Source organism: Schistocerca nitens, unplaced genomic scaffold (genome assembly GCF_023898315.1).
Source record: "Schistocerca nitens isolate TAMUIC-IGC-003100 unplaced genomic scaffold, iqSchNite1.1 HiC_scaffold_191, whole genome shotgun sequence".
Lineage (NCBI taxonomy): Eukaryota > Metazoa > Arthropoda > Insecta > Orthoptera > Acrididae > Schistocerca > Schistocerca nitens.
Genome location: NW_026045732.1, coordinates 167018 through 190569, shown reverse-complemented (window position 1 = coordinate 190569; position 23552 = coordinate 167018). Strand labels below are relative to the sequence as shown.

The window sequence follows — 23552 nt, the reverse complement described above, 5'->3', positions numbered from 1 at the left end:
GTGGTATGAAAACGACTCTTGTCTAGAGATGCAGAGTGCTAACGACAGTGTGAGGAAACAGTGCAGGCTGACCAGTACATCATCTGTACAATAATAGTCACTGATGAAATACAGAGAACACGAAATAAATTCATATACTCAAAGTATTACTTTATGGAGATTACAACGTGACCAATACTTGAGATATTACTCGACAGATAGACCTCTGCATTCTGTCTAATCTCTGATGTCTTTAACAGACGACTTAGTTTCGAACGAAATGTATTGATTGCTGTGATTATTTGGATTTGAGAAACTCTTTTGGTGGTACATTCTGCGCTATATTTGTGCGGCTGCGTCTGGCGAACGTCTAACGGGTGCAGAACTCATGCCTGCGTACTGTGACAACGTGGATGCGACTACAACATCAACTGCAAGTACTCTAATAGAACAAACGAGGAGTATCAAATCAAGTGTCAGGATGGCCGAGCGGTCTAAGGCGCCAGACTCAAGGAACGACCTTGGCTGCAGTAGCAGCTAGAGCCTTCTGGTCCTCGAATGAGGGCGTGGGTTCGAATCCCACTCCTGACACAGATTTTGTCGCTTCACTGGAGCCCCCTGAATATCATTGAGATCCTTTGTAATGTGCAACAGCACGATACTGGCCGTGTTCTCCTAAGTGAAATCAAAAGTTTGCATCAAACAGAAGCGCACCTACGGCACCAAATTGTTTCTTCGGTAGTGTGAGCTACAAACAGAGAGTGTTGGTTGTAAATACGGCTTTCCCCTCGTGAGGATACTTCCGCGCCACAGCCGCAAACACGTCAAAAGGGACACTTGTGGTATGACAAACGACTCTTGTCTAGAGATGCAGAGTGCTAACGACAGTGTGAGGAAACAGTGCAGGCTGACCAGTACATCATCTGTACAATAATAGTCACTGATGAAATACAGAGAACACGAAATAAATTCATATACTCAAAGTATTACTTTATGGAGATTACAACGTGACCAATACTTGAGATATTACTCGACAGATAGACCTCTGCATTCTGTCTAATCTCTGATGTCTTTAACAGACGACTTAGTTTCGAACGAAATGTATTGATTGCTGTGATTATTTGGATTTGAGAAACTCTTTTGGTGGTACATTCTGCGCTTATTTTGTGCGGCTGCGTCTGGCGAACGTCTAACGGGTGCAGAACTCATGCCTGCGTACTGTGACAACGTGGATGCGACTACAACATCAACTGCAAGTACTCTAATAGAACAAACGAGGAGTATCAAATCAAGTGTCAGGATGGCCGAGCGGTCTAAGGCGCCAGACTCAAGGAACGACCTTGGCTGCAGTAGCAGCTAGAGCCTTCTGGTCTCGAATGAGGGCGTGGGTTCGAATCCCACTCCTGACACAGATTTTGTCGCTTCACTGGAGCACCCTGAATATCATTGAGATCCTTTGTAATGTGCAACAGCACGATACTGGCCGTGTTCTCCTAAGTGAAATCAAAAGTTTGCATCAAACAGAAGCGCACCTACGGCACAAATTGTTTCTTCGGTAGTGTGAGCTACAAACAGAGAGTGTTGGTTGTAAATACGGCTTTCCCCTCGTGAGGATACTTCCGCGCCACAGCCGCAAACACGTCAAAAGGGACACTTGTGGTATGAAAACGACTCTTGTCTAGAGATGCAGAGTGCTAACGACAGTGTGAGGAAACAGTGCAGGCTGACCAGTACATCATCTGTACAATAATAGTCACTGATGAAATACAGAGAACACGAAATAAATTCATATACTCAAAGTATTACTTTATGGAGATTACAACGTGACCAATACTTGAGATATTACTCGACAGATAGACCTCTGCATTCTGTCTAATCTCTGATGTCTTTAACAGACGACTTAGTTTCGAACGAAATGTATTGATTGCTGTGATTATTTGGATTTGAGAAACTCTTTTGGTGGTACATTCTGCGCTATATTTGTGCGGCTGCGTCTGGCGAACGTCTAACGGGTGCAGAACTCATGCCTGCGTACTGTGACAACGTGGATGCGACTACAACATCAACTGCAAGTACTCTAATAGAACAAACGAGGAGTATCAAATCAAGTGTCAGGATGGCCGAGCGGTCTAAGGCGCCAGACTCAAGGAACGACCTTGGCTGCAGTAGCAGCTAGAGCCTTCTGGTCCTCGAATGAGGGCGTGGGTTCGAATCCCACTCCTGACACAGATTTTGTCGCTTCACTGGAGCACCCTGAATATCATTGAGATCCTTTGTAATGTGCAACAGCACGATACTGGCCGTGTTCTCCTAAGTGAAATCAAAAGTTTGCATCAAACAGAAGCGCACCTACGGCACCAAATTGTTTCTTCGGTAGTGTGAGCTACAAACAGAGAGTGTTGGTTGTAAATACGGCTTTCCCCTCGTGAGGATACTTCCGCGCCACAGCCGCAAACACGTCAAAAGGGACACTTGTGGTATGAAAACGACTCTTGTCTAGAGATGCAGAGTGCTAACGACAGTGTGAGGAAACAGTGCAGGCTGACCAGTACATCATCTGTACAATAATAGTCACTGATGAAATACAGAGAACACGAAATAAATTCATATACTCAAAGTATTACTTATGGAGATTACAACGTGACCAATACTTGAGATATTACTCGACAGATAGACCTCTGCATTCTGTCTAATCTCTGATGTCTTTAACAGACGACTTAGTTTCGAACGAAATGTATTGATTGCTGTGATTATTTGGATTTGAGAAACTCTTTTGGTGGTACATTCTGCGCTATATTTGTGCGGGCTGCGTCTGGCGAACGTCTAACGGGTGCAGAACTCATGCCTGCGTACTTGACAACGTGGATGCGACTACAACATCAACTGCAAGTACTCTAATAGAACAAACGAGGAGTATCAAATCAAGTGTCAGGATGGCCGAGCGGTCTAAGGCGCCAGACTCAAGGAACGACCTTGGCTGCAGTAGCAGCTAGAGCCTTCTGGTCCTCGAATGAGGGGCGTGGGTTCGAATCCCACTCCTGACACAGATTTTGTCGCTTCACTGGAGCACCCTGAAATATCATTGAGATCTTTGTAATGTGCAACAGCACGATACTGGCGTGTTCTCCTAAGTGAAATCAAAAGTTTGCATCAAACAGAAGCGCACCTACGGCACCAAATTGTTTCTTCGGTAGTGTGAGCTACAAACAGAGAGTGTTGGTTGTAATTACGGCTTTCCCCTCGTGAGGATACTTCCGCGCCACAGCGCAAACACGTCAAAAGGACACTTGTGGTATGAAAACGACTCTTGTCTAGAGATGCAGAGTGCTAACGACAGTGTGAGGAAACAGTGCAGGCTGACCAGTACATCATCTGTACAATAATAGTCACTGATGAAATACAGAGAACACGAAATAAATTCATATACCTCAAAGTATAACTTTATGGAGATTACAACGTGACCAATACTTGAGATATTACCTCGACAGATAGACCTCTGCATTCCTGTCTAATCTCTGATGTCTTTAACAGACGACTTAGTTTCGAACGAAATGTATGATTGCTGTGATTATTTGGATTTGAGAAACTCTTTTGGTGGTACATTCATGCGCTATATTTGTGCGGCTGCGTCTGGCGAACGTCTAACAGGGTGCAGAACTCATGCCTGCGTACTGTGACAACGTGGATGCGACTACAACATCAACTGCAAGTACTCTAATAGAACAAACGAGGAGTATCAAATCAAGTGTCAGGATGGCCGAGCGGTCTAAGGCGCCAGACTCAAGAACGACCTTGGCTGCAGTAGCAGCTAGAGCCTTCTGGTCCTCGAATGAGGGCGTGGGTTCGAATCCCACTCCTGACACAGATTTTGTCGCTTCACTGGAGCACCCTGAATATCATTGAGATCCTTTGTAATGTGCAACAGCACGATACTGGCCGTGTTCTCCTAAGTGAAATCCAAAAGTTTGCATACAAACAGAAGCGCACCCTACGGCACCAAATTGTTTCTTCGGTAGTGTGAGCTACAAACAGAGAGTGTTGGTTGTAAATACGGCTTTCCCCTCGTGAGGATACTTCCGCGCCACCCAGCCGCCAAACCCACGTCAAAAGGGACACTTGTGGTATGAAAACGACTCTTGTCTAGAGATGCAGAGTGCTAACGACAGTGTGAGGAAACAGTGCAGGCTGACCAGTACATCATCTGTACAATAATAGTCACTGATGAAATACAGAGAACACGAAATAAATTCATATACTCAAAGTATACTTTATGGAGATTACAACGTGACCAATACTTGAGATATTACTCGACAGATAGACCTCTGCATTCTGTCTAATACTCTGATGTCTTTAACAGACGACTTAGTTTCGAACGAAATGTATTGATTGCTGTGATTATTTGGATTTGAGAAACTCTTTTGGTGGTACATTCTGCGCTATATTTGTGCGGCTGCGTTCTGGCGAACGTCTAACGGGTGCAGAACTCATGCCTGCGTACTGTGACAACGTGGATGCGACTACAACATCAACTGCAAGTACTCTAATAGAACAAACGAGGAGTATCAAATCAAGTGTCAGGATGGCCGAGCGGTCTAAGGCGCCAGACTCAAGGACGACCTTGGCTGCAGTAGCAGCTAGAGCCTTCTGGTCCTCGAATGAGGGCGTGGGTTCGAATCCCACCTCCTGACACAGATTTTGTCGCTTCACTGGAGCACCCTGAATATCATTGAGATCCTTTGTAATGTGCTAACAGCACGATACTGGCCGTGTTCTCCTAAGTGAAATCAAAAGTTTGCATCAAACAGAAGCGCACCTACGGCACCAAATTGTTTCTTCGGTAGTGTGAGCTACAAAACAGGAAGAGTGTTGGTTGTAAATACGGCTTTCCCCTCGTGAGGATACTTCCGCGCCACAGCCGCAAACACGTCAAAAGGGACACTTGTGGTATGAAAACGACTCTTGTCTAGAGATGCAGAGTGCTAACGACAGTGTGAGGAAACAGTGCAGGCTGACCAGTACATCATCTGTACAATAATAGTCACTGATGAAATACAGAGAACACGAAATAAATTCATATACTCAAAGTATTACTTTATGGAGATTACAACGTGACCAATACTTGAGATATTACTCGACAGATAGACCTCTGCATTCTGTCTAATCTCTGATGTCTTTAACAGACGACTTAGTTTCGAACGAAATGTATTGATTGCTGTGATTATTTGGATTTGAGAAACTCTTTTGGTGGTACATTCTGCGCTATATTTGTGCGGCTGCGTCTGGCGAACGTCTAACGGGTGCAGAACTCATGCCTGCGTACTGTGACAACGTGGATGCGACTACAACATCAACTGCAAGTACTCTAATAGAACAAACGAGGAGTATCAAATCAAGTGTCAGGATGGCCGAGCGGTCTAAGGCGCCAGACTCAAGGAACGACCTTGGCTGCAGTAGCAGCTAGAGCCTTCTGGTCCTCGAATGAGGGCGTGGGTTCGAATCCCACTCCTGACACAGATTTTGTCGCTTCACTGGAGCACCCTGAATATCATTGAGATCCTTTGTAATGTGCAACAGCACGATACTGGCCGTGTTCTCCTAAGTGAAATCAAAAGTTTGCATCAAACAGAAGCGCACCTACGGCACCAAATTGTTTCTTCGGTAGTGTGAGCTACAAACAGAGAGTGTTGGTTGTAAATACGGCTTTCCCCTCGTGAGGATACTTCCGCGCCACAGCCGCAAACACGTCAAAAGGGACACTTGTGGTATGAAAACGACTCTTGTCTAGAGATGCAGAGTGCTAACGACAGTGTGAGGAAACAGTGCAGGCTGACCAGTACATCATCTGTACAATAATAGTCACTGATGAAATACAGAGAACACGAAATAAATTCATATACTCAAAGTATTACTTTATGGAGATTACAACGTGACCAATACTTGAGATATTACTCGACAGATAGACCTCTGCATTCTGTCTAATCTCTGATGTCTTTAACAGACGACTTAGTTTCGAACGAAATGTATTGATTGCTGTGATTATTTGGATTTGAGAAACTCTTTTGGTGGTACATTCTGCGCTATATTTGTGCGGCTGCGTCTGGCGAACGTCTAACGGGTGCAGAACTCATGCCTGCGTACTGTGACAACGTGGATGCGACTACAACATCAACTGCAAGTACTCTAATAGAACAAACGAGGAGTATCAAATCAAGTGTCAGGATGGCCGAGCGGTCTAAGGCGCCAGACTCAAGGAACGACCTTGGCTGCAGTAGCAGCTAGAGCCTTCTGGTCCTCGAATGAGGGCGTGGGTTCGAATCCCACTCCTGACACAGATTTTGTCGCTTCACTGGAGCACCCTGAATATCATTGAGATCCTTTGTAATGTGCAACAGCACGATACTGGCCGTGTTCTCCTAAGTGAAATCAAAAGTTTGCATCAAACAGAAGCGCACCTACGGCACCAAATTGTTTCTTCGGTAGTGTGAGCTACAAACAGAGAGTGTTGGTTGTAAATACGGCTTTCCCCTCGTGAGGATACTTCCGCGCCACAGCCGCAAACACGTCAAAAGGGACACTTGTGGTATGAAAACGACTCTTGTCTAGAGATGCAGAGTGCTAACGACAGTGTGAGGAAACAGTGCAGGCTGACCAGTACATCATCTGTACAATAATAGTCACTGATGAAATACAGAGAACACGAAATAAATTCATATACTCAAAGTATTACTTTATGGAGATTACAACGTGACCAATACTTGAGATATTACTCGACAGATAGACCTCTGCATTCTGTCTAATCTCTGATGTCTTTAACAGACGACTTAGTTTCGAACGAAATGTATTGATTGCTGTGATTATTTGGATTTGAGAAACTCTTTTGGTGGTACATTCTGCGCTATATTTGTGCGGCTGCGTCTGGCGAACGTCTAACGGGTGCAGAACTCATGCCTGCGTACTGTGACAACGTGGATGCGACTACAACATCAACTGCAAGTACTCTAATAGAACAAACGAGGAGTATCAAATCAAGTGTCAGGATGGCCGAGCGGTCTAAGGCGCCAGACTCAAGGAACGACCTTGGCTGCAGTAGCAGCTAGAGCCTTCTGGTCCTCGAATGAGGGCGTGGGTTCGAATCCCACTCCTGACACAGATTTTGTCGCTTCACTGGAGCACCCTGAATATCATTGAGATCCTTTGTAATGTGCAACAGCACGATACTGGCCGTGTTCTCCTAAGTGAAATCAAAAGTTTGCATCAAACAGAAGCGCACCTACGGCACCAAATTGTTTCTTCGGTAGTGTGAGCTACAAACAGAGAGTGTTGGTTGTAAATACGGCTTTCCCCTCGTGAGGATACTTCCGCGCCACAGCCGCAAACACGTCAAAAGGGACACTTGTGGTATGAAAACGACTCTTGTCTAGAGATGCAGAGTGCTAACGACAGTGTGAGGAAACAGTGCAGGCTGACCAGTACATCATCTGTACAATAATAGTCACTGATGAAATACAGAGAACACGAAATAAATTCATATACTCAAAGTATTACTTTATGGAGATTACAACGTGACCAATACTTGAGATATTACTCGACAGATAGACCTCTGCATTCTGTCTAATCTCTGATGTCTTTAACAGACGACTTAGTTTCGAACGAAATGTATTGATTGCTGTGATTATTTGGATTTGAGAAACTCTTTTGGTGGTACATTCTGCGCTATATTTGTGCGGCTGCGTCTGGCGAACGTCTAACGGGTGCAGAACTCATGCCTGCGTACTGTGACAACGTGGATGCGACTACAACATCAACTGCAAGTACTCTAATAGAACAAACGAGGAGTATCAAATCAAGTGTCAGGATGGCCGAGCGGTCTAAGGCGCCAGACTCAAGGAACGACCTTGGCTGCAGTAGCAGCTAGAGCCTTCTGGTCCTCGAATGAGGGCGTGGGTTCGAATCCCACTCCTGACACAGATTTTGTCGCTTCACTGGAGCACCCTGAATATCATTGAGATCCTTTGTAATGTGCAACAGCACGATACTGGCCGTGTTCTCCTAAGTGAAATCAAAAGTTTGCATCAAACAGAAGCGCACCTACGGCACCAAATTGTTTCTTCGGTAGTGTGAGCTACAAACAGAGAGTGTTGGTTGTAAATACGGCTTTCCCCTCGTGAGGATACTTCCGCGCCACAGCCGCAAACACGTCAAAAGGGACACTTGTGGTATGAAAACGACTCTTGTCTAGAGATGCAGAGTGCTAACGACAGTGTGAGGAAACAGTGCAGGCTGACCAGTACATCATCTGTACAATAATAGTCACTGATGAAATACAGAGAACACGAAATAAATTCATATACTCAAAGTATTACTTTATGGAGATTACAACGTGACCAATACTTGAGATATTACTCGACAGATAGACCTCTGCATTCTGTCTAATCTCTGATGTCTTTAACAGACGACTTAGTTTCGAACGAAATGTATTGATTGCTGTGATTATTTGGATTTGAGAAACTCTTTTGGTGGTACATTCTGCGCTATATTTGTGCGGCTGCGTCTGGCGAACGTCTAACGGGTGCAGAACTCATGCCTGCGTACTGTGACAACGTGGATGCGACTACAACATCAACTGCAAGTACTCTAATAGAACAAACGAGGAGTATCAAATCAAGTGTCAGGATGGCCGAGCGGTCTAAGGCGCCAGACTCAAGGAACGACCTTGGCTGCAGTAGCAGCTAGAGCCTTCTGGTCCTCGAATGAGGGCGTGGGTTCGAATCCCACTCCTGACACAGATTTTGTCGCTTCACTGGAGCACCCTGAATATCATTGAGATCCTTTGTAATGTGCAACAGCACGATACTGGCCGTGTTCTCCTAAGTGAAATCAAAAGTTTGCATCAAACAGAAGCGCACCTACGGCACCAAATTGTTTCTTCGGTAGTGTGAGCTACAAACAGAGAGTGTTGGTTGTAAATACGGCTTTCCCCTCGTGAGGATACTTCCGCGCCACAGCCGCAAACACGTCAAAAGGGACACTTGTGGTATGAAAACGACTCTTGTCTAGAGATGCAGAGTGCTAACGACAGTGTGAGGAAACAGTGCAGGCTGACCAGTACATCATCTGTACAATAATAGTCACTGATGAAATACAGAGAACACGAAATAAATTCATATACTCAAAGTATTACTTTATGGAGATTACAACGTGACCAATACTTGAGATATTACTCGACAGATAGACCTCTGCATTCTGTCTAATCTCTGATGTCTTTAACAGACGACTTAGTTTCGAACGAAATGTATTGATTGCTGTGATTATTTGGATTTGAGAAACTCTTTTGGTGGTACATTCTGCGCTATATTTGTGCGGCTGCGTCTGGCGAACGTCTAACGGGTGCAGAACTCATGCCTGCGTACTGTGACAACGTGGATGCGACTACAACATCAACTGCAAGTACTCTAATAGAACAAACGAGGAGTATCAAATCAAGTGTCAGGATGGCCGAGCGGTCTAAGGCGCCAGACTCAAGGAACGACCTTGGCTGCAGTAGCAGCTAGAGCCTTCTGGTCCTCGAATGAGGGCGTGGGTTCGAATCCCACTCCTGACACAGATTTTGTCGCTTCACTGGAGCACCCTGAATATCATTGAGATCCTTTGTAATGTGCAACAGCACGATACTGGCCGTGTTCTCCTAAGTGAAATCAAAAGTTTGCATCAAACAGAAGCGCACCTACGGCACCAAATTGTTTCTTCGGTAGTGTGAGCTACAAACAGAGAGTGTTGGTTGTAAATACGGCTTTCCCCTCGTGAGGATACTTCCGCGCCACAGCCGCAAACACGTCAAAAGGGACACTTGTGGTATGAAAACGACTCTTGTCTAGAGATGCAGAGTGCTAACGACAGTGTGAGGAAACAGTGCAGGCTGACCAGTACATCATCTGTACAATAATAGTCACTGATGAAATACAGAGAACACGAAATAAATTCATATACTCAAAGTATTACTTTATGGAGATTACAACGTGACCAATACTTGAGATATTACTCGACAGATAGACCTCTGCATTCTGTCTAATCTCTGATGTCTTTAACAGACGACTTAGTTTCGAACGAAATGTATTGATTGCTGTGATTATTTGGATTTGAGAAACTCTTTTGGTGGTACATTCTGCGCTATATTTGTGCGGCTGCGTCTGGCGAACGTCTAACGGGTGCAGAACTCATGCCTGCGTACTGTGACAACGTGGATGCGACTACAACATCAACTGCAAGTACTCTAATAGAACAAACGAGGAGTATCAAATCAAGTGTCAGGATGGCCGAGCGGTCTAAGGCGCCAGACTCAAGGAACGACCTTGGCTGCAGTAGCAGCTAGAGCCTTCTGGTCCTCGAATGAGGGCGTGGGTTCGAATCCCACTCCTGACACAGATTTTGTCGCTTCACTGGAGCACCCTGAATATCATTGAGATCCTTTGTAATGTGCAACAGCACGATACTGGCCGTGTTCTCCTAAGTGAAATCAAAAGTTTGCATCAAACAGAAGCGCACCTACGGCACCAAATTGTTTCTTCGGTAGTGTGAGCTACAAACAGAGAGTGTTGGTTGTAAATACGGCTTTCCCCTCGTGAGGATACTTCCGCGCCACAGCCGCAAACACGTCAAAAGGGACACTTGTGGTATGAAAACGACTCTTGTCTAGAGATGCAGAGTGCTAACGACAGTGTGAGGAAACAGTGCAGGCTGACCAGTACATCATCTGTACAATAATAGTCACTGATGAAATACAGAGAACACGAAATAAATTCATATACTCAAAGTATTACTTTATGGAGATTACAACGTGACCAATACTTGAGATATTACTCGACAGATAGACCTCTGCATTCTGTCTAATCTCTGATGTCTTTAACAGACGACTTAGTTTCGAACGAAATGTATTGATTGCTGTGATTATTTGGATTTGAGAAACTCTTTTGGTGGTACATTCTGCGCTATATTTGTGCGGCTGCGTCTGGCGAACGTCTAACGGGTGCAGAACTCATGCCTGCGTACTGTGACAACGTGGATGCGACTACAACATCAACTGCAAGTACTCTAATAGAACAAACGAGGAGTATCAAATCAAGTGTCAGGATGGCCGAGCGGTCTAAGGCGCCAGACTCAAGGAACGACCTTGGCTGCAGTAGCAGCTAGAGCCTTCTGGTCCTCGAATGAGGGCGTGGGTTCGAATCCCACTCCTGACACAGATTTTGTCGCTTCACTGGAGCACCCTGAATATCATTGAGATCCTTTGTAATGTGCAACAGCACGATACTGGCCGTGTTCTCCTAAGTGAAATCAAAAGTTTGCATCAAACAGAAGCGCACCTACGGCACCAAATTGTTTCTTCGGTAGTGTGAGCTACAAACAGAGAGTGTTGGTTGTAAATACGGCTTTCCCCTCGTGAGGATACTTCCGCGCCACAGCCGCAAACACGTCAAAAGGGACACTTGTGGTATGAAAACGACTCTTGTCTAGAGATGCAGAGTGCTAACGACAGTGTGAGGAAACAGTGCAGGCTGACCAGTACATCATCTGTACAATAATAGTCACTGATGAAATACAGAGAACACGAAATAAATTCATATACTCAAAGTATTACTTTATGGAGATTACAACGTGACCAATACTTGAGATATTACTCGACAGATAGACCTCTGCATTCTGTCTAATCTCTGATGTCTTTAACAGACGACTTAGTTTCGAACGAAATGTATTGATTGCTGTGATTATTTGGATTTGAGAAACTCTTTTGGTGGTACATTCTGCGCTATATTTGTGCGGCTGCGTCTGGCGAACGTCTAACGGGTGCAGAACTCATGCCTGCGTACTGTGACAACGTGGATGCGACTACAACATCAACTGCAAGTACTCTAATAGAACAAACGAGGAGTATCAAATCAAGTGTCAGGATGGCCGAGCGGTCTAAGGCGCCAGACTCAAGGAACGACCTTGGCTGCAGTAGCAGCTAGAGCCTTCTGGTCCTCGAATGAGGGCGTGGGTTCGAATCCCACTCCTGACACAGATTTTGTCGCTTCACTGGAGCACCCTGAATATCATTGAGATCCTTTGTAATGTGCAACAGCACGATACTGGCCGTGTTCTCCTAAGTGAAATCAAAAGTTTGCATCAAACAGAAGCGCACCTACGGCACCAAATTGTTTCTTCGGTAGTGTGAGCTACAAACAGAGAGTGTTGGTTGTAAATACGGCTTTCCCCTCGTGAGGATACTTCCGCGCCACAGCCGCAAACACGTCAAAAGGGACACTTGTGGTATGAAAACGACTCTTGTCTAGAGATGCAGAGTGCTAACGACAGTGTGAGGAAACAGTGCAGGCTGACCAGTACATCATCTGTACAATAATAGTCACTGATGAAATACAGAGAACACGAAATAAATTCATATACTCAAAGTATTACTTTATGGAGATTACAACGTGACCAATACTTGAGATATTACTCGACAGATAGACCTCTGCATTCTGTCTAATCTCTGATGTCTTTAACAGACGACTTAGTTTCGAACGAAATGTATTGATTGCTGTGATTATTTGGATTTGAGAAACTCTTTTGGTGGTACATTCTGCGCTATATTTGTGCGGCTGCGTCTGGCGAACGTCTAACGGGTGCAGAACTCATGCCTGCGTACTGTGACAACGTGGATGCGACTACAACATCAACTGCAAGTACTCTAATAGAACAAACGAGGAGTATCAAATCAAGTGTCAGGATGGCCGAGCGGTCTAAGGCGCCAGACTCAAGGAACGACCTTGGCTGCAGTAGCAGCTAGAGCCTTCTGGTCCTCGAATGAGGGCGTGGGTTCGAATCCCACTCCTGACACAGATTTTGTCGCTTCACTGGAGCACCCTGAATATCATTGAGATCCTTTGTAATGTGCAACAGCACGATACTGGCCGTGTTCTCCTAAGTGAAATCAAAAGTTTGCATCAAACAGAAGCGCACCTACGGCACCAAATTGTTTCTTCGGTAGTGTGAGCTACAAACAGAGAGTGTTGGTTGTAAATACGGCTTTCCCCTCGTGAGGATACTTCCGCGCCACAGCCGCAAACACGTCAAAAGGGACACTTGTGGTATGAAAACGACTCTTGTCTAGAGATGCAGAGTGCTAACGACAGTGTGAGGAAACAGTGCAGGCTGACCAGTACATCATCTGTACAATAATAGTCACTGATGAAATACAGAGAACACGAAATAAATTCATATACTCAAAGTATTACTTTATGGAGATTACAACGTGACCAATACTTGAGATATTACTCGACAGATAGACCTCTGCATTCTGTCTAATCTCTGATGTCTTTAACAGACGACTTAGTTTCGAACGAAATGTATTGATTGCTGTGATTATTTGGATTTGAGAAACTCTTTTGGTGGTACATTCTGCGCTATATTTGTGCGGCTGCGTCTGGCGAACGTCTAACGGGTGCAGAACTCATGCCTGCGTACTGTGACAACGTGGATGCGACTACAACATCAACTGCAAGTACTCTAATAGAACAAACGAGGAGTATCAAATCAAGTGTCAGGATGGCCGAGCGGTCTAAGGCGCCAGACTCAAGGAACGACCTTGGCTGCAGTAGCAGCTAGAGCCTTCTGGTCCTCGAATGAGGGCGTGGGTTCGAATCCCACTCCTGACACAGATTTTGTCGCTTCACTGGAGCACCCTGAATATCATTGAGATCCTTTGTAATGTGCAACAGCACGATACTGGCCGTGTTCTCCTAAGTGAAATCAAAAGTTTGCATCAAACAGAAGCGCACCTACGGCACCAAATTGTTTCTTCGGTAGTGTGAGCTACAAACAGAGAGTGTTGGTTGTAAATACGGCTTTCCCCTCGTGAGGATACTTCCGCGCCACAGCCGCAAACACGTCAAAAGGGACACTTGTGGTATGAAAACGACTCTTGTCTAGAGATGCAGAGTGCTAACGACAGTGTGAGGAAACAGTGCAGGCTGACCAGTACATCATCTGTACAATAATAGTCACTGATGAAATACAGAGAACACGAAATAAATTCATATACTCAAAGTATTACTTTATGGAGATTACAACGTGACCAATACTTGAGATATTACTCGACAGATAGACCTCTGCATTCTGTCTAATCTCTGATGTCTTTAACAGACGACTTAGTTTCGAACGAAATGTATTGATTGCTGTGATTATTTGGATTTGAGAAACTCTTTTGGTGGTACATTCTGCGCTATATTTGTGCGGCTGCGTCTGGCGAACGTCTAACGGGTGCAGAACTCATGCCTGCGTACTGTGACAACGTGGATGCGACTACAACATCAACTGCAAGTACTCTAATAGAACAAACGAGGAGTATCAAATCAAGTGTCAGGATGGCCGAGCGGTCTAAGGCGCCAGACTCAAGGAACGACCTTGGCTGCAGTAGCAGCTAGAGCCTTCTGGTCCTCGAATGAGGGCGTGGGTTCGAATCCCACTCCTGACACAGATTTTGTCGCTTCACTGGAGCACCCTGAATATCATTGAGATCCTTTGTAATGTGCAACAGCACGATACTGGCCGTGTTCTCCTAAGTGAAATCAAAAGTTTGCATCAAACAGAAGCGCACCTACGGCACCAAATTGTTTCTTCGGTAGTGTGAGCTACAAACAGAGAGTGTTGGTTGTAAATACGGCTTTCCCCTCGTGAGGATACTTCCGCGCCACAGCCGCAAACACGTCAAAAGGGACACTTGTGGTATGAAAACGACTCTTGTCTAGAGATGCAGAGTGCTAACGACAGTGTGAGGAAACAGTGCAGGCTGACCAGTACATCATCTGTACAATAATAGTCACTGATGAAATACAGAGAACACGAAATAAATTCATATACTCAAAGTATTACTTTATGGAGATTACAACGTGACCAATACTTGAGATATTACTCGACAGATAGACCTCTGCATTCTGTCTAATCTCTGATGTCTTTAACAGACGACTTAGTTTCGAACGAAATGTATTGATTGCTGTGATTATTTGGATTTGAGAAACTCTTTTGGTGGTACATTCTGCGCTATATTTGTGCGGCTGCGTCTGGCGAACGTCTAACGGGTGCAGAACTCATGCCTGCGTACTGTGACAACGTGGATGCGACTACAACATCAACTGCAAGTACTCTAATAGAACAAACGAGGAGTATCAAATCAAGTGTCAGGATGGCCGAGCGGTCTAAGGCGCCAGACTCAAGGAACGACCTTGGCTGCAGTAGCAGCTAGAGCCTTCTGGTCCTCGAATGAGGGCGTGGGTTCGAATCCCACTCCTGACACAGATTTTGTCGCTTCACTGGAGCACCCTGAATATCATTGAGATCCTTTGTAATGTGCAACAGCACGATACTGGCCGTGTTCTCCTAAGTGAAATCAAAAGTTTGCATCAAACAGAAGCGCACCTACGGCACCAAATTGTTTCTTCGGTAGTGTGAGCTACAAACAGAGAGTGTTGGTTGTAAATACGGCTTTCCCCTCGTGAGGATACTTCCGCGCCACAGCCGCAAACACGTCAAAAGGGACACTTGTGGTATGAAAACGACTCTTGTCTAGAGATGCAGAGTGCTAACGACAGTGTGAGGAAACAGTGCAGGCTGACCAGTACATCATCTGTACAATAATAGTCACTGATGAAATACAGAGAACACGAAATAAATTCATATACTCAAAGTATTACTTTATGGAGATTACAACGTGACCAATACTTGAGATATTACTCGACAGATAGACCTCTGCATTCTGTCTAATCTCTGATGTCTTTAACAGACGACTTAGTTTCGAACGAAATGTATTGATTGCTGTGATTATTTGGATTTGAGAAACTCTTTTGGTGGTACATTCTGCGCTATATTTGTGCGGCTGCGTCTGGCGAACGTCTAACGGGTGCAGAACTCATGCCTGCGTACTGTGACAACGTGGATGCGACTACAACATCAACTGCAAGTACTCTAATAGAACAAACGAGGAGTATCAAATCAAGTGTCAGGATGGCCGAGCGGTCTAAGGCGCCAGACTCAAGGAACGACCTTGGCTGCAGTAGCAGCTAGAGCCTTCTGGTCCTCGAATGAGGGCGTGGGTTCGAATCCCACTCCTGACACAGATTTTGTCGCTTCACTGGAGCACCCTGAATATCATTGAGATCCTTTGTAATGTGCAACAGCACGATACTGGCCGTGTTCTCCTAAGTGAAATCAAAAGTTTGCATCAAACAGAAGCGCACCTACGGCACCAAATTGTTTCTTCGGTAGTGTGAGCTACAAACAGAGAGTGTTGGTTGTAAATACGGCTTTCCCCTCGTGAGGATACTTCCGCGCCACAGCCGCAAACACGTCAAAAGGGACACTTGTGGTATGAAAACGACTCTTGTCTAGAGATGCAGAGTGCTAACGACAGTGTGAGGAAACAGTGCAGGCTGACCAGTACATCATCTGTACAATAATAGTCACTGATGAAATACAGAGAACACGAAATAAATTCATATACTCAAAGTATTACTTTATGGAGATTACAACGTGACCAATACTTGAGATATTACTCGACAGATAGACCTCTGCATTCTGTCTAATCTCTGATGTCTTTAACAGACGACTTAGTTTCGAACGAAATGTATTGATTGCTGTGATTATTTGGATTTGAGAAACTCTTTTGGTGGTACATTCTGCGCTATATTTGTGCGGCTGCGTCTGGCGAACGTCTAACGGGTGCAGAACTCATGCCTGCGTACTGTGACAACGTGGATGCGACTACAACATCAACTGCAAGTACTCTAATAGAACAAACGAGGAGTATCAAATCAAGTGTCAGGATGGCCGAGCGGTCTAAGGCGCCAGACTCAAGGAACGACCTTGGCTGCAGTAGCAGCTAGAGCCTTCTGGTCCTCGAATGAGGGCGTGGGTTCGAATCCCATTCCTGACACAGATTTTGTCGCTTCACTGGAGCACCCTGAATATCATTGAGATCCTTTGTAATGTGCAACAGCACGATACTGGCCGTGTTCTCCTAAGTGAAATCAAAAGTTTGCATCAAACAGAAGCGCACCTACGGCACCAAATTGTTTCTTCGGTAGTGTGAGCTACAAACAGAGAGTGTTGGTTGTAAATACGGCTTTCCCCTCGTGAGGATACTTCCGCGCCACAGCCGCAAACACGTCAAAAGGGACACTTGTGGTATGAAAACGACTCTTGTCTAGAGATGCAGAGTGCTAACGACAGTGTGAGGAAACAGTGCAGGCTGACCAGTACATCATCTGTACAATAATAGTCACTGATGAAATACAGAGAACACGAAATAAATTCATATACTCAAAGTATTACTTTATGGAGATTACAACGTGACCAATACTTGAGATATTACTCGACAGATAGACCTCTGCATTCTGTCTAATCTCTGATGTCTTTAACAGACGACTTAGTTTCGAACGAAATGTATTGATTGCTGTGATTATTTGGATTTGAGAAACTCTTTTGGTGGTACATTCTGCGCTATATTTGTGCGGCTGCGTCTGGCGAACGTCTAACGGGTGCAGAACTCATGCCTGCGTACTGTGACAACGTGGATGCGACTACAACATCAACTGCAAGTACTCTAATAGAACAAACGAGGAGTATCAAATCAAGTGTCAGGATGGCCGAGCGGTCTAAGGCGCCAGACTCAAGGAACGACCTTGGCTGCAGTAGCAGCTAGAGCCTTCTGGTCCTCGAATGAGGGCGTGGGTTCGAATCCCACTCCTGACACAGATTTTGTCGCTTCACTGGAGCACCCTGAATATCATTGAGATCCTTTGTAATGTGCAACAGCACGATACTGGCCGTGTTCTCCTAAGTGAAATCAAAAGTTTGCATCAAACAGAAGCGCACCTACGGCACCAAATTGTTTCTTCGGTAGTGTGAGCTACAAACAGAGAGTGTTGGTTGTAAATACGGCTTTCCCCTCGTGAGGATACTTCCGCGCCACAGCCGCAAACACGTCAAAAGGGACACTTGTGGTATGAAAACGACTCTTGTCTAGAGATGCAGAGTGCTAACGACAGTGTGAGGAAACAGTGCAGGCTGACCAGTACATCATCTGTACAATAATAGTCACTGATGAAATACAGAGAACACGAAATAAATTCATATACTCAAAGTATTACTTTATGGAGATTACAACGTGACCAATACTTGAGATATTACTCGACAGATAGACCTCTGCATTCTGTCTAATCTCTGATGTCTTTAACAGACGACTTAGTTTCGAACGAAATGTATTGACTGCTGTGATTATTTGGATTTGAGAAACTCTTTTGGTGGTACATTCTGCGCTATATTTGTGCGGCTGCGTCTGGCGAACGTCTAACGGGTGCAGAACTCATGCCTGCGTACTGTGACAACGTGGATGCGACTACAACATCAACTGCAAGTACTCTAATAGAACAAACGAGGAGTATCAAATCAAGTGTCAGGATGGCCGAGCGGTCTAAGGCGCCAGACTCAAGGAACGACCTTGGCTGCAGTAGCAGCTAGAGCCTTCTGGTCCTCGAATGAGGGCGTGGGTTCGAATCCCACTCCTGACACAGATTTTGTCGCTTCACTGGAGCACCCTGAATATCATTGAGATCCTTTGTAATGTGCAACAGCACGATACTGGCCGTGTTCTCCTAAGTGAAATCAAAAGTTTGCATCAAACAGAAGCGCACCTACGGCACCAAATTGTTTCTTCGGTAGTGTGAGCTACAAACAGAGAGTGTTGGTTGTAAATACGGCTTTCCCCTCGTGAGGATACTTCCGCGCCACAGCCGCAAACACGTCAAAAGGGACACTTGTGGTATGAAAACGACTCTTGTCTAGAGATGCAGAGTGCTAACGACAGTGTGAGGAAACAGTGCAGGCTGACCAGTACATCATCTGTACAATAATAGTCACTGATGAAATACAGAGAACACGAAATAAATTCATATACTCAAAGTATTACTTTATGGAGATTACAACGTGACCAATACTTGAGATATTACTCGACAGATAGACCTCTGCATTCTGTCTAATCTCTGATGTCTTTAACAGACGACTTAGTTTCGAACGAAATGTATTGATTACTGTGATTATTTGGATTTGAGAAACTCTTTTGGTGGTACATTCTGCGCTATATTTGTGCGGCTGCGTCTGGCGAACGTCTAACGGGTGCAGAACTCATGCCTGCGTACTGTGACAACGTGGATGCGACTACAACATCAACTGCAAGTACTCTAATAGAACAAACGAGGAGTATCAAATCAAGTGTCAGGATGGCCGAGCGGTCTAAGGCGCCAGACTCAAGGAACGACCTTGGCTGCAGTAGCAGCTAGAGCCTTCTGGTCCTCGAATGAGGGCGTGGGTTCGAATCCCACTCCTGACACAGATTTTGTCGCTTCACTGGAGCACCCTGAATATCATTGAGATCCTTTGTAATGTGCAACAGCACGATACTGGCCGTGTTCTCCTAAGTGAAATCAAAAGTTTGCATCAAACAGAAGCGCACCTACGGCACCAAATTGTTTCTTCGGTAGTGTGAGCTACAAACAGAGAGTGTTGGTTGTAAATACGGCTTTCCCCTCGTGAGGATACTTCCGCGCCACAGCCGCAAACACGTCAAAAGGGACACTTGTGGTATGAAAACGACTCTTGTCTAGAGATGCAGAGTGCTAACGACAGTGTGAGGAAACAGTGCAGGCTGACCAGTACATCATCTGTACAATAATAGTCACTGATGAAATACAGAGAACACGAAATAAATTCATATACTCAAAGTATTACTTTATGGAGATTACAACGTGACCAATACTTGAGATATTACTCGACAGATAGACCTCTGCATTCTGTCTAATCTCTGATGTCTTTAACAGACGACTTAGTTTCGAACGAAATGTATTGATTGCTGTGATTATTTGGATTTGAGAAACTCTTTTGGTGGTACATTCTGCGCTATATTTGTGCGGCTGCGTCTGGCGAACGTCTAACGGGTGCAGAACTCATGCCTGCGTACTGTGACAACGTGGATGCGACTACAACATCAACTGCAAGTACTCTAATAGAACAAACGAGGAGTATCAAATCAAGTGTCAGGATGGCCGAGCGGTCTAAGGCGCCAGACTCAAGGAACGACCTTGGCTGCAGTAGCAGCTAGAGCCTTCTGGTCCTCGAATGAGGGCGTGGGTTCGAATCCCACTCCTGACACAGATTTTGTCGCTTCACTGGAGCACCCTGAATATCATTGAGATCCTTTGTAATGTGCAACAGCACGATACTGGCCGTGTTCTCCTAAGTGAAATCAAAAGTTTGCATCAAACAGAAGCGCACCTACGGCACCAAATTGTTTCTTCGGTAGTGTGAGCTACAAACAGAGAGTGTTGGTTGTAAATACGGCTTTCCCCTCGTGAGGATACTTCCGCGCCACAGCCGCAAACACGTCAAAAGGGACACTTGTGGTATGAAAACGACTCTTGTCTAGAGATGCAGAGTGCTAACGACAGTGTGAGGAAACAGTGCAGGCTGACCAGTACATCATCTGTACAATAATAGTCACTGATGAAATACAGAGAACACGAAATAAATTCATATACTCAAAGTATTACTTTATGGAGATTACAACGTGACCAATACTTGAGATATTACTCGACAGATAGACCTCTGCATTCTGTCTAATCTCTGATGTCTTTAACAGACGACTTAGTTTCGAACGAAATGTATTGATTGCTGTGATTATTTGGATTTGAGAAACTCTTTTGGTGGTACATTCTGCGCTATATTTGTGCGGCTGCGTCTGGCGAACGTCTAACGGGTGCAGAACTCATGCCTGCGTACTGTGACAACGTGGATGCGACTACAACATCAACTGCAAGTACTCTAATAGAACAAACGAGGAGTATCAAATCAAGTGTCAGGATGGCCGAGCGGTCTAAGGCGCCAGACTCAAGGAACGACCTTGGCTGCAGTAGCAGCTAGAGCCTTCTGGTCCTCGAATGAGGGCGTGGGTTCGAATCCCACTCCTGACACAGATTTTGTCGCTTCACTGGAGCACCCTGAATATCATTGAGATCCTTTGTAATGTGCAACAGCACGATACTGGCCGTGTTCTCCTAAGTGAAATCAAAAGTTTGCATCAAACAGAAGCGCACCTACGGCACCAAATTGTTTCTTCGGTAGTGTGAGCTACAAACAGAGAGTGTTGGTTGTAAATACGGCTTTCCCCTCGTGAGGATACTTCCGCGCCACAGCCGCAAACACGTCAAAAGGGACACTTGTGGTATGAAAACGACTCTTGTCTAGAGATGCAGAGTGCTAACGACAGTGTGAGGAAACAGTGCAGGCTGACCAGTACATCATCTGTACAATAATAGTCACTGATGAAATACAGAGAACACGAAATAAATTCATATACTCAAAGTATTACTTTATGGAGATTACAACGTGACCAATACTTGAGATATTACTCGACAGATAGACCTCTGCATTCTGTCTAATCTCTGATGTCTTTAACAGACGACTTAGTTTCGAACGAAATGTATTGATTGCTGTGATTATTTGGATTTGAGAAACTCTTTTGGTGGTACATTCTGCGCTATATTTGTGCGGCTGCGTCTGGCGAACGTCTAACGGGTGCAGAACTCATGCCTGCGTACTGTGACAACGTGGATGCGACTACAACATCAACTGCAAGTACTCTAATAGAACAAACGAGGAGTATCAAATCAAGTGTCAGGATGGCCGAGCGGTCTAAGGCGCCAGACTCAAGGAACGACCTTGGCTGCAGTAGCAGCTAGAGCCTTCTGGTCCTCGAATGAGGGCGTGGGTTCGAATCCCACTCCTGACACAGATTTTGTCGCTTCACTGGAGCACCCTGAATATCATTGAGATCCTTTGTAATGTGCAACAGCACGATACTGGCCGTGTTCTCCTAAGTGAAATCAAAAGTTTGCATCAAACAGAAGCGCACCTACGGCACCAAATTGTTTCTTCGGTAGTGTGAGCTACAAACAGAGAGTGTTGGTTGTAAATACGGCTTTCCCCTCGTGAGGATACTTCCGCGCCACAGCCGCAAACACGTCAAAAGGGACACTTGTGGTATGAAAACGACTCTTGTCTAGAGATGCAGAGTGCTAACGACAGTGTGAGGAAACAGTGCAGGCTGACCAGTACATCATCTGTACAATAATAGTCACTGATGAAATACAGAGAACACGAAATAAATTCATATACTCAAAGTATTACTTTATGGAGATTACAACGTGACCAATACTTGAGATATTACTCGACAGATAGACCTCTGCATTCTGTCTAATCTCTGATGTCTTTAACAGACGACTTAGTTTCGAACGAAATGTATTGATTGCTGTGATTATTTGGATTTGAGAAACTCTTTTGGTGGTACATTCTGCGCTATATTTGTGCGGCTGCGTCTGGCGAACGTCTAACGGGTGCAGAACTCATGCCTGCGTACTGTGACAACGTGGATGCGACTACAACATCAACTGCAAGTACTCTAATAGAACAAACGAGGAGTATCAAATCAAGTGTCAGGATGGCCGAGCGGTCTAAGGCGCCAGACTCAAGGAACGACCTTGGCTGCAGTAGCAGCTAGAGCCTTCTGGTCCTCGAATGAGGGCGTGGGTTCGAATCCCACTCCTGACACAGATTTTGTCGCTTCACTGGAGCACCCTGAATATCATTGAGATCCTTTGTAATGTGCAACAGCACGATACTGGCCGTGTTCTCCTAAGTGAAATCAAAAGTTTGCATCAAACAGAAGCGCACCTACGGCACCAAATTGTTTCTTCGGTAGTGTGAGCTACAAACAGAGAGTGTTGGTTGTAAATACGGCTTTCCCCTCGTGAGGATACTTCCGCGCCACAGCCGCAAACACGTCAAAAGGGACACTTGTGGTATGAAAACGACTCTTGTCTAGAGATGCAGAGTGCTAACGACAGTGTGAGGAAACAGTGCAGGCTGACCAGTACATCATCTGTACAATAATAGTCACTGATGAAATACAGAGAACACGAAATAAATTCATATACTCAAAGTATTACTTTATGGAGATTACAACGTGACCAATACTTGAGATATTACTCGACAGATAGACCTCTGCATTCTGTCTAATCTCTGATGTCTTTAACAGACGACTTAGTTTCGAACGAAATGTATTGATTGCTGTGATTATTTGGATTTGAGAAACTCTTTTGGTGGTACATTCTGCGCTATATTTGTGCGGCTGCGTCTGGCGAACGTCTAACGGGTGCAGAACTCATGCCTGCGTACTGTGACAACGTGGATGCGACTACAACATCAACTGCAAGTACTCTAATAGAACAAACGAGGAGTATCAAATCAAGTGTCAGGATGGCCGAGCGGTCTAAGGCGCCAGACTCAAGGAACGACCTTGGCTGCAGTAGCAGCTAGAGCCTTCTGGTCCTCGAATGAGGGCGTGGGTTCGAATCCCACTCCTGACACAGATTTTGTCGCTTCACTGGAGCACCCTGAATATCATTGAGATCCTTTGTAATGTGCAACAGCAC

At 45.1% G+C, this 23552-nt stretch overlaps 29 non-coding genes across 29 annotated transcripts; all 29 read left to right on the top strand.

Moving 5' to 3' along the window:
* Positions 1 to 454: 454 nt before the first annotated feature.
* On the top strand, positions 455 to 570 carry Trnal-caa (transfer RNA leucine (anticodon CAA)). The gene is made up of 2 exons: positions 455 to 492; positions 525 to 570. It is a non-coding gene; the product is annotated as a tRNA-Leu (tRNA).
* Positions 571 to 1273: 703 nt separating this feature from the next.
* Trnal-caa (transfer RNA leucine (anticodon CAA)) lies at positions 1274 to 1388 on the top strand. The gene is made up of 2 exons: positions 1274 to 1311; positions 1344 to 1388. It is a non-coding gene; the product is annotated as a tRNA-Leu (tRNA).
* Positions 1389 to 2089: 701 nt separating this feature from the next.
* On the top strand, positions 2090 to 2205 carry Trnal-caa (transfer RNA leucine (anticodon CAA)). The gene is made up of 2 exons: positions 2090 to 2127; positions 2160 to 2205. It is a non-coding gene; the product is annotated as a tRNA-Leu (tRNA).
* A 701-nt stretch (positions 2206 to 2906) lies between these two features.
* Trnal-caa (transfer RNA leucine (anticodon CAA)) lies at positions 2907 to 3023 on the top strand. The gene is made up of 2 exons: positions 2907 to 2944; positions 2977 to 3023. It is a non-coding gene; the product is annotated as a tRNA-Leu (tRNA).
* Positions 3024 to 3726: 703 nt separating this feature from the next.
* On the top strand, positions 3727 to 3841 carry Trnal-caa (transfer RNA leucine (anticodon CAA)). Its single transcript has 2 exons — positions 3727 to 3764; positions 3796 to 3841. It is a non-coding gene; the product is annotated as a tRNA-Leu (tRNA).
* Positions 3842 to 4552: 711 nt separating this feature from the next.
* Positions 4553 to 4668, top strand: Trnal-caa (transfer RNA leucine (anticodon CAA)). The gene is made up of 2 exons: positions 4553 to 4590; positions 4622 to 4668. It is a non-coding gene; the product is annotated as a tRNA-Leu (tRNA).
* A 706-nt stretch (positions 4669 to 5374) lies between these two features.
* Trnal-caa (transfer RNA leucine (anticodon CAA)) lies at positions 5375 to 5490 on the top strand. The gene is made up of 2 exons: positions 5375 to 5412; positions 5445 to 5490. It is a non-coding gene; the product is annotated as a tRNA-Leu (tRNA).
* Positions 5491 to 6192: 702 nt separating this feature from the next.
* Trnal-caa (transfer RNA leucine (anticodon CAA)) lies at positions 6193 to 6308 on the top strand. Its single transcript has 2 exons — positions 6193 to 6230; positions 6263 to 6308. It is a non-coding gene; the product is annotated as a tRNA-Leu (tRNA).
* Positions 6309 to 7010: 702 nt separating this feature from the next.
* On the top strand, positions 7011 to 7126 carry Trnal-caa (transfer RNA leucine (anticodon CAA)). The gene is made up of 2 exons: positions 7011 to 7048; positions 7081 to 7126. It is a non-coding gene; the product is annotated as a tRNA-Leu (tRNA).
* A 702-nt stretch (positions 7127 to 7828) lies between these two features.
* Positions 7829 to 7944, top strand: Trnal-caa (transfer RNA leucine (anticodon CAA)). Its single transcript has 2 exons — positions 7829 to 7866; positions 7899 to 7944. It is a non-coding gene; the product is annotated as a tRNA-Leu (tRNA).
* A 702-nt stretch (positions 7945 to 8646) lies between these two features.
* On the top strand, positions 8647 to 8762 carry Trnal-caa (transfer RNA leucine (anticodon CAA)). The gene is made up of 2 exons: positions 8647 to 8684; positions 8717 to 8762. It is a non-coding gene; the product is annotated as a tRNA-Leu (tRNA).
* Positions 8763 to 9464: 702 nt separating this feature from the next.
* Positions 9465 to 9580, top strand: Trnal-caa (transfer RNA leucine (anticodon CAA)). The gene is made up of 2 exons: positions 9465 to 9502; positions 9535 to 9580. It is a non-coding gene; the product is annotated as a tRNA-Leu (tRNA).
* A 702-nt stretch (positions 9581 to 10282) lies between these two features.
* Positions 10283 to 10398, top strand: Trnal-caa (transfer RNA leucine (anticodon CAA)). Its single transcript has 2 exons — positions 10283 to 10320; positions 10353 to 10398. It is a non-coding gene; the product is annotated as a tRNA-Leu (tRNA).
* Positions 10399 to 11100: 702 nt separating this feature from the next.
* Positions 11101 to 11216, top strand: Trnal-caa (transfer RNA leucine (anticodon CAA)). Its single transcript has 2 exons — positions 11101 to 11138; positions 11171 to 11216. It is a non-coding gene; the product is annotated as a tRNA-Leu (tRNA).
* Positions 11217 to 11918: 702 nt separating this feature from the next.
* On the top strand, positions 11919 to 12034 carry Trnal-caa (transfer RNA leucine (anticodon CAA)). The gene is made up of 2 exons: positions 11919 to 11956; positions 11989 to 12034. It is a non-coding gene; the product is annotated as a tRNA-Leu (tRNA).
* Positions 12035 to 12736: 702 nt separating this feature from the next.
* Positions 12737 to 12852, top strand: Trnal-caa (transfer RNA leucine (anticodon CAA)). The gene is made up of 2 exons: positions 12737 to 12774; positions 12807 to 12852. It is a non-coding gene; the product is annotated as a tRNA-Leu (tRNA).
* A 702-nt stretch (positions 12853 to 13554) lies between these two features.
* Positions 13555 to 13670, top strand: Trnal-caa (transfer RNA leucine (anticodon CAA)). Its single transcript has 2 exons — positions 13555 to 13592; positions 13625 to 13670. It is a non-coding gene; the product is annotated as a tRNA-Leu (tRNA).
* Positions 13671 to 14372: 702 nt separating this feature from the next.
* Positions 14373 to 14488, top strand: Trnal-caa (transfer RNA leucine (anticodon CAA)). The gene is made up of 2 exons: positions 14373 to 14410; positions 14443 to 14488. It is a non-coding gene; the product is annotated as a tRNA-Leu (tRNA).
* A 702-nt stretch (positions 14489 to 15190) lies between these two features.
* Positions 15191 to 15306, top strand: Trnal-caa (transfer RNA leucine (anticodon CAA)). The gene is made up of 2 exons: positions 15191 to 15228; positions 15261 to 15306. It is a non-coding gene; the product is annotated as a tRNA-Leu (tRNA).
* A 702-nt stretch (positions 15307 to 16008) lies between these two features.
* Positions 16009 to 16124, top strand: Trnal-caa (transfer RNA leucine (anticodon CAA)). The gene is made up of 2 exons: positions 16009 to 16046; positions 16079 to 16124. It is a non-coding gene; the product is annotated as a tRNA-Leu (tRNA).
* A 702-nt stretch (positions 16125 to 16826) lies between these two features.
* Positions 16827 to 16942, top strand: Trnal-caa (transfer RNA leucine (anticodon CAA)). Its single transcript has 2 exons — positions 16827 to 16864; positions 16897 to 16942. It is a non-coding gene; the product is annotated as a tRNA-Leu (tRNA).
* A 702-nt stretch (positions 16943 to 17644) lies between these two features.
* Trnal-caa (transfer RNA leucine (anticodon CAA)) lies at positions 17645 to 17760 on the top strand. The gene is made up of 2 exons: positions 17645 to 17682; positions 17715 to 17760. It is a non-coding gene; the product is annotated as a tRNA-Leu (tRNA).
* Positions 17761 to 18462: 702 nt separating this feature from the next.
* Positions 18463 to 18578, top strand: Trnal-caa (transfer RNA leucine (anticodon CAA)). The gene is made up of 2 exons: positions 18463 to 18500; positions 18533 to 18578. It is a non-coding gene; the product is annotated as a tRNA-Leu (tRNA).
* A 702-nt stretch (positions 18579 to 19280) lies between these two features.
* Trnal-caa (transfer RNA leucine (anticodon CAA)) lies at positions 19281 to 19396 on the top strand. Its single transcript has 2 exons — positions 19281 to 19318; positions 19351 to 19396. It is a non-coding gene; the product is annotated as a tRNA-Leu (tRNA).
* Positions 19397 to 20098: 702 nt separating this feature from the next.
* Positions 20099 to 20214, top strand: Trnal-caa (transfer RNA leucine (anticodon CAA)). Its single transcript has 2 exons — positions 20099 to 20136; positions 20169 to 20214. It is a non-coding gene; the product is annotated as a tRNA-Leu (tRNA).
* A 702-nt stretch (positions 20215 to 20916) lies between these two features.
* Trnal-caa (transfer RNA leucine (anticodon CAA)) lies at positions 20917 to 21032 on the top strand. The gene is made up of 2 exons: positions 20917 to 20954; positions 20987 to 21032. It is a non-coding gene; the product is annotated as a tRNA-Leu (tRNA).
* Positions 21033 to 21734: 702 nt separating this feature from the next.
* On the top strand, positions 21735 to 21850 carry Trnal-caa (transfer RNA leucine (anticodon CAA)). Its single transcript has 2 exons — positions 21735 to 21772; positions 21805 to 21850. It is a non-coding gene; the product is annotated as a tRNA-Leu (tRNA).
* Positions 21851 to 22552: 702 nt separating this feature from the next.
* On the top strand, positions 22553 to 22668 carry Trnal-caa (transfer RNA leucine (anticodon CAA)). The gene is made up of 2 exons: positions 22553 to 22590; positions 22623 to 22668. It is a non-coding gene; the product is annotated as a tRNA-Leu (tRNA).
* Positions 22669 to 23370: 702 nt separating this feature from the next.
* Positions 23371 to 23486, top strand: Trnal-caa (transfer RNA leucine (anticodon CAA)). The gene is made up of 2 exons: positions 23371 to 23408; positions 23441 to 23486. It is a non-coding gene; the product is annotated as a tRNA-Leu (tRNA).
* Positions 23487 to 23552: the final 66 nt, after the last annotated feature.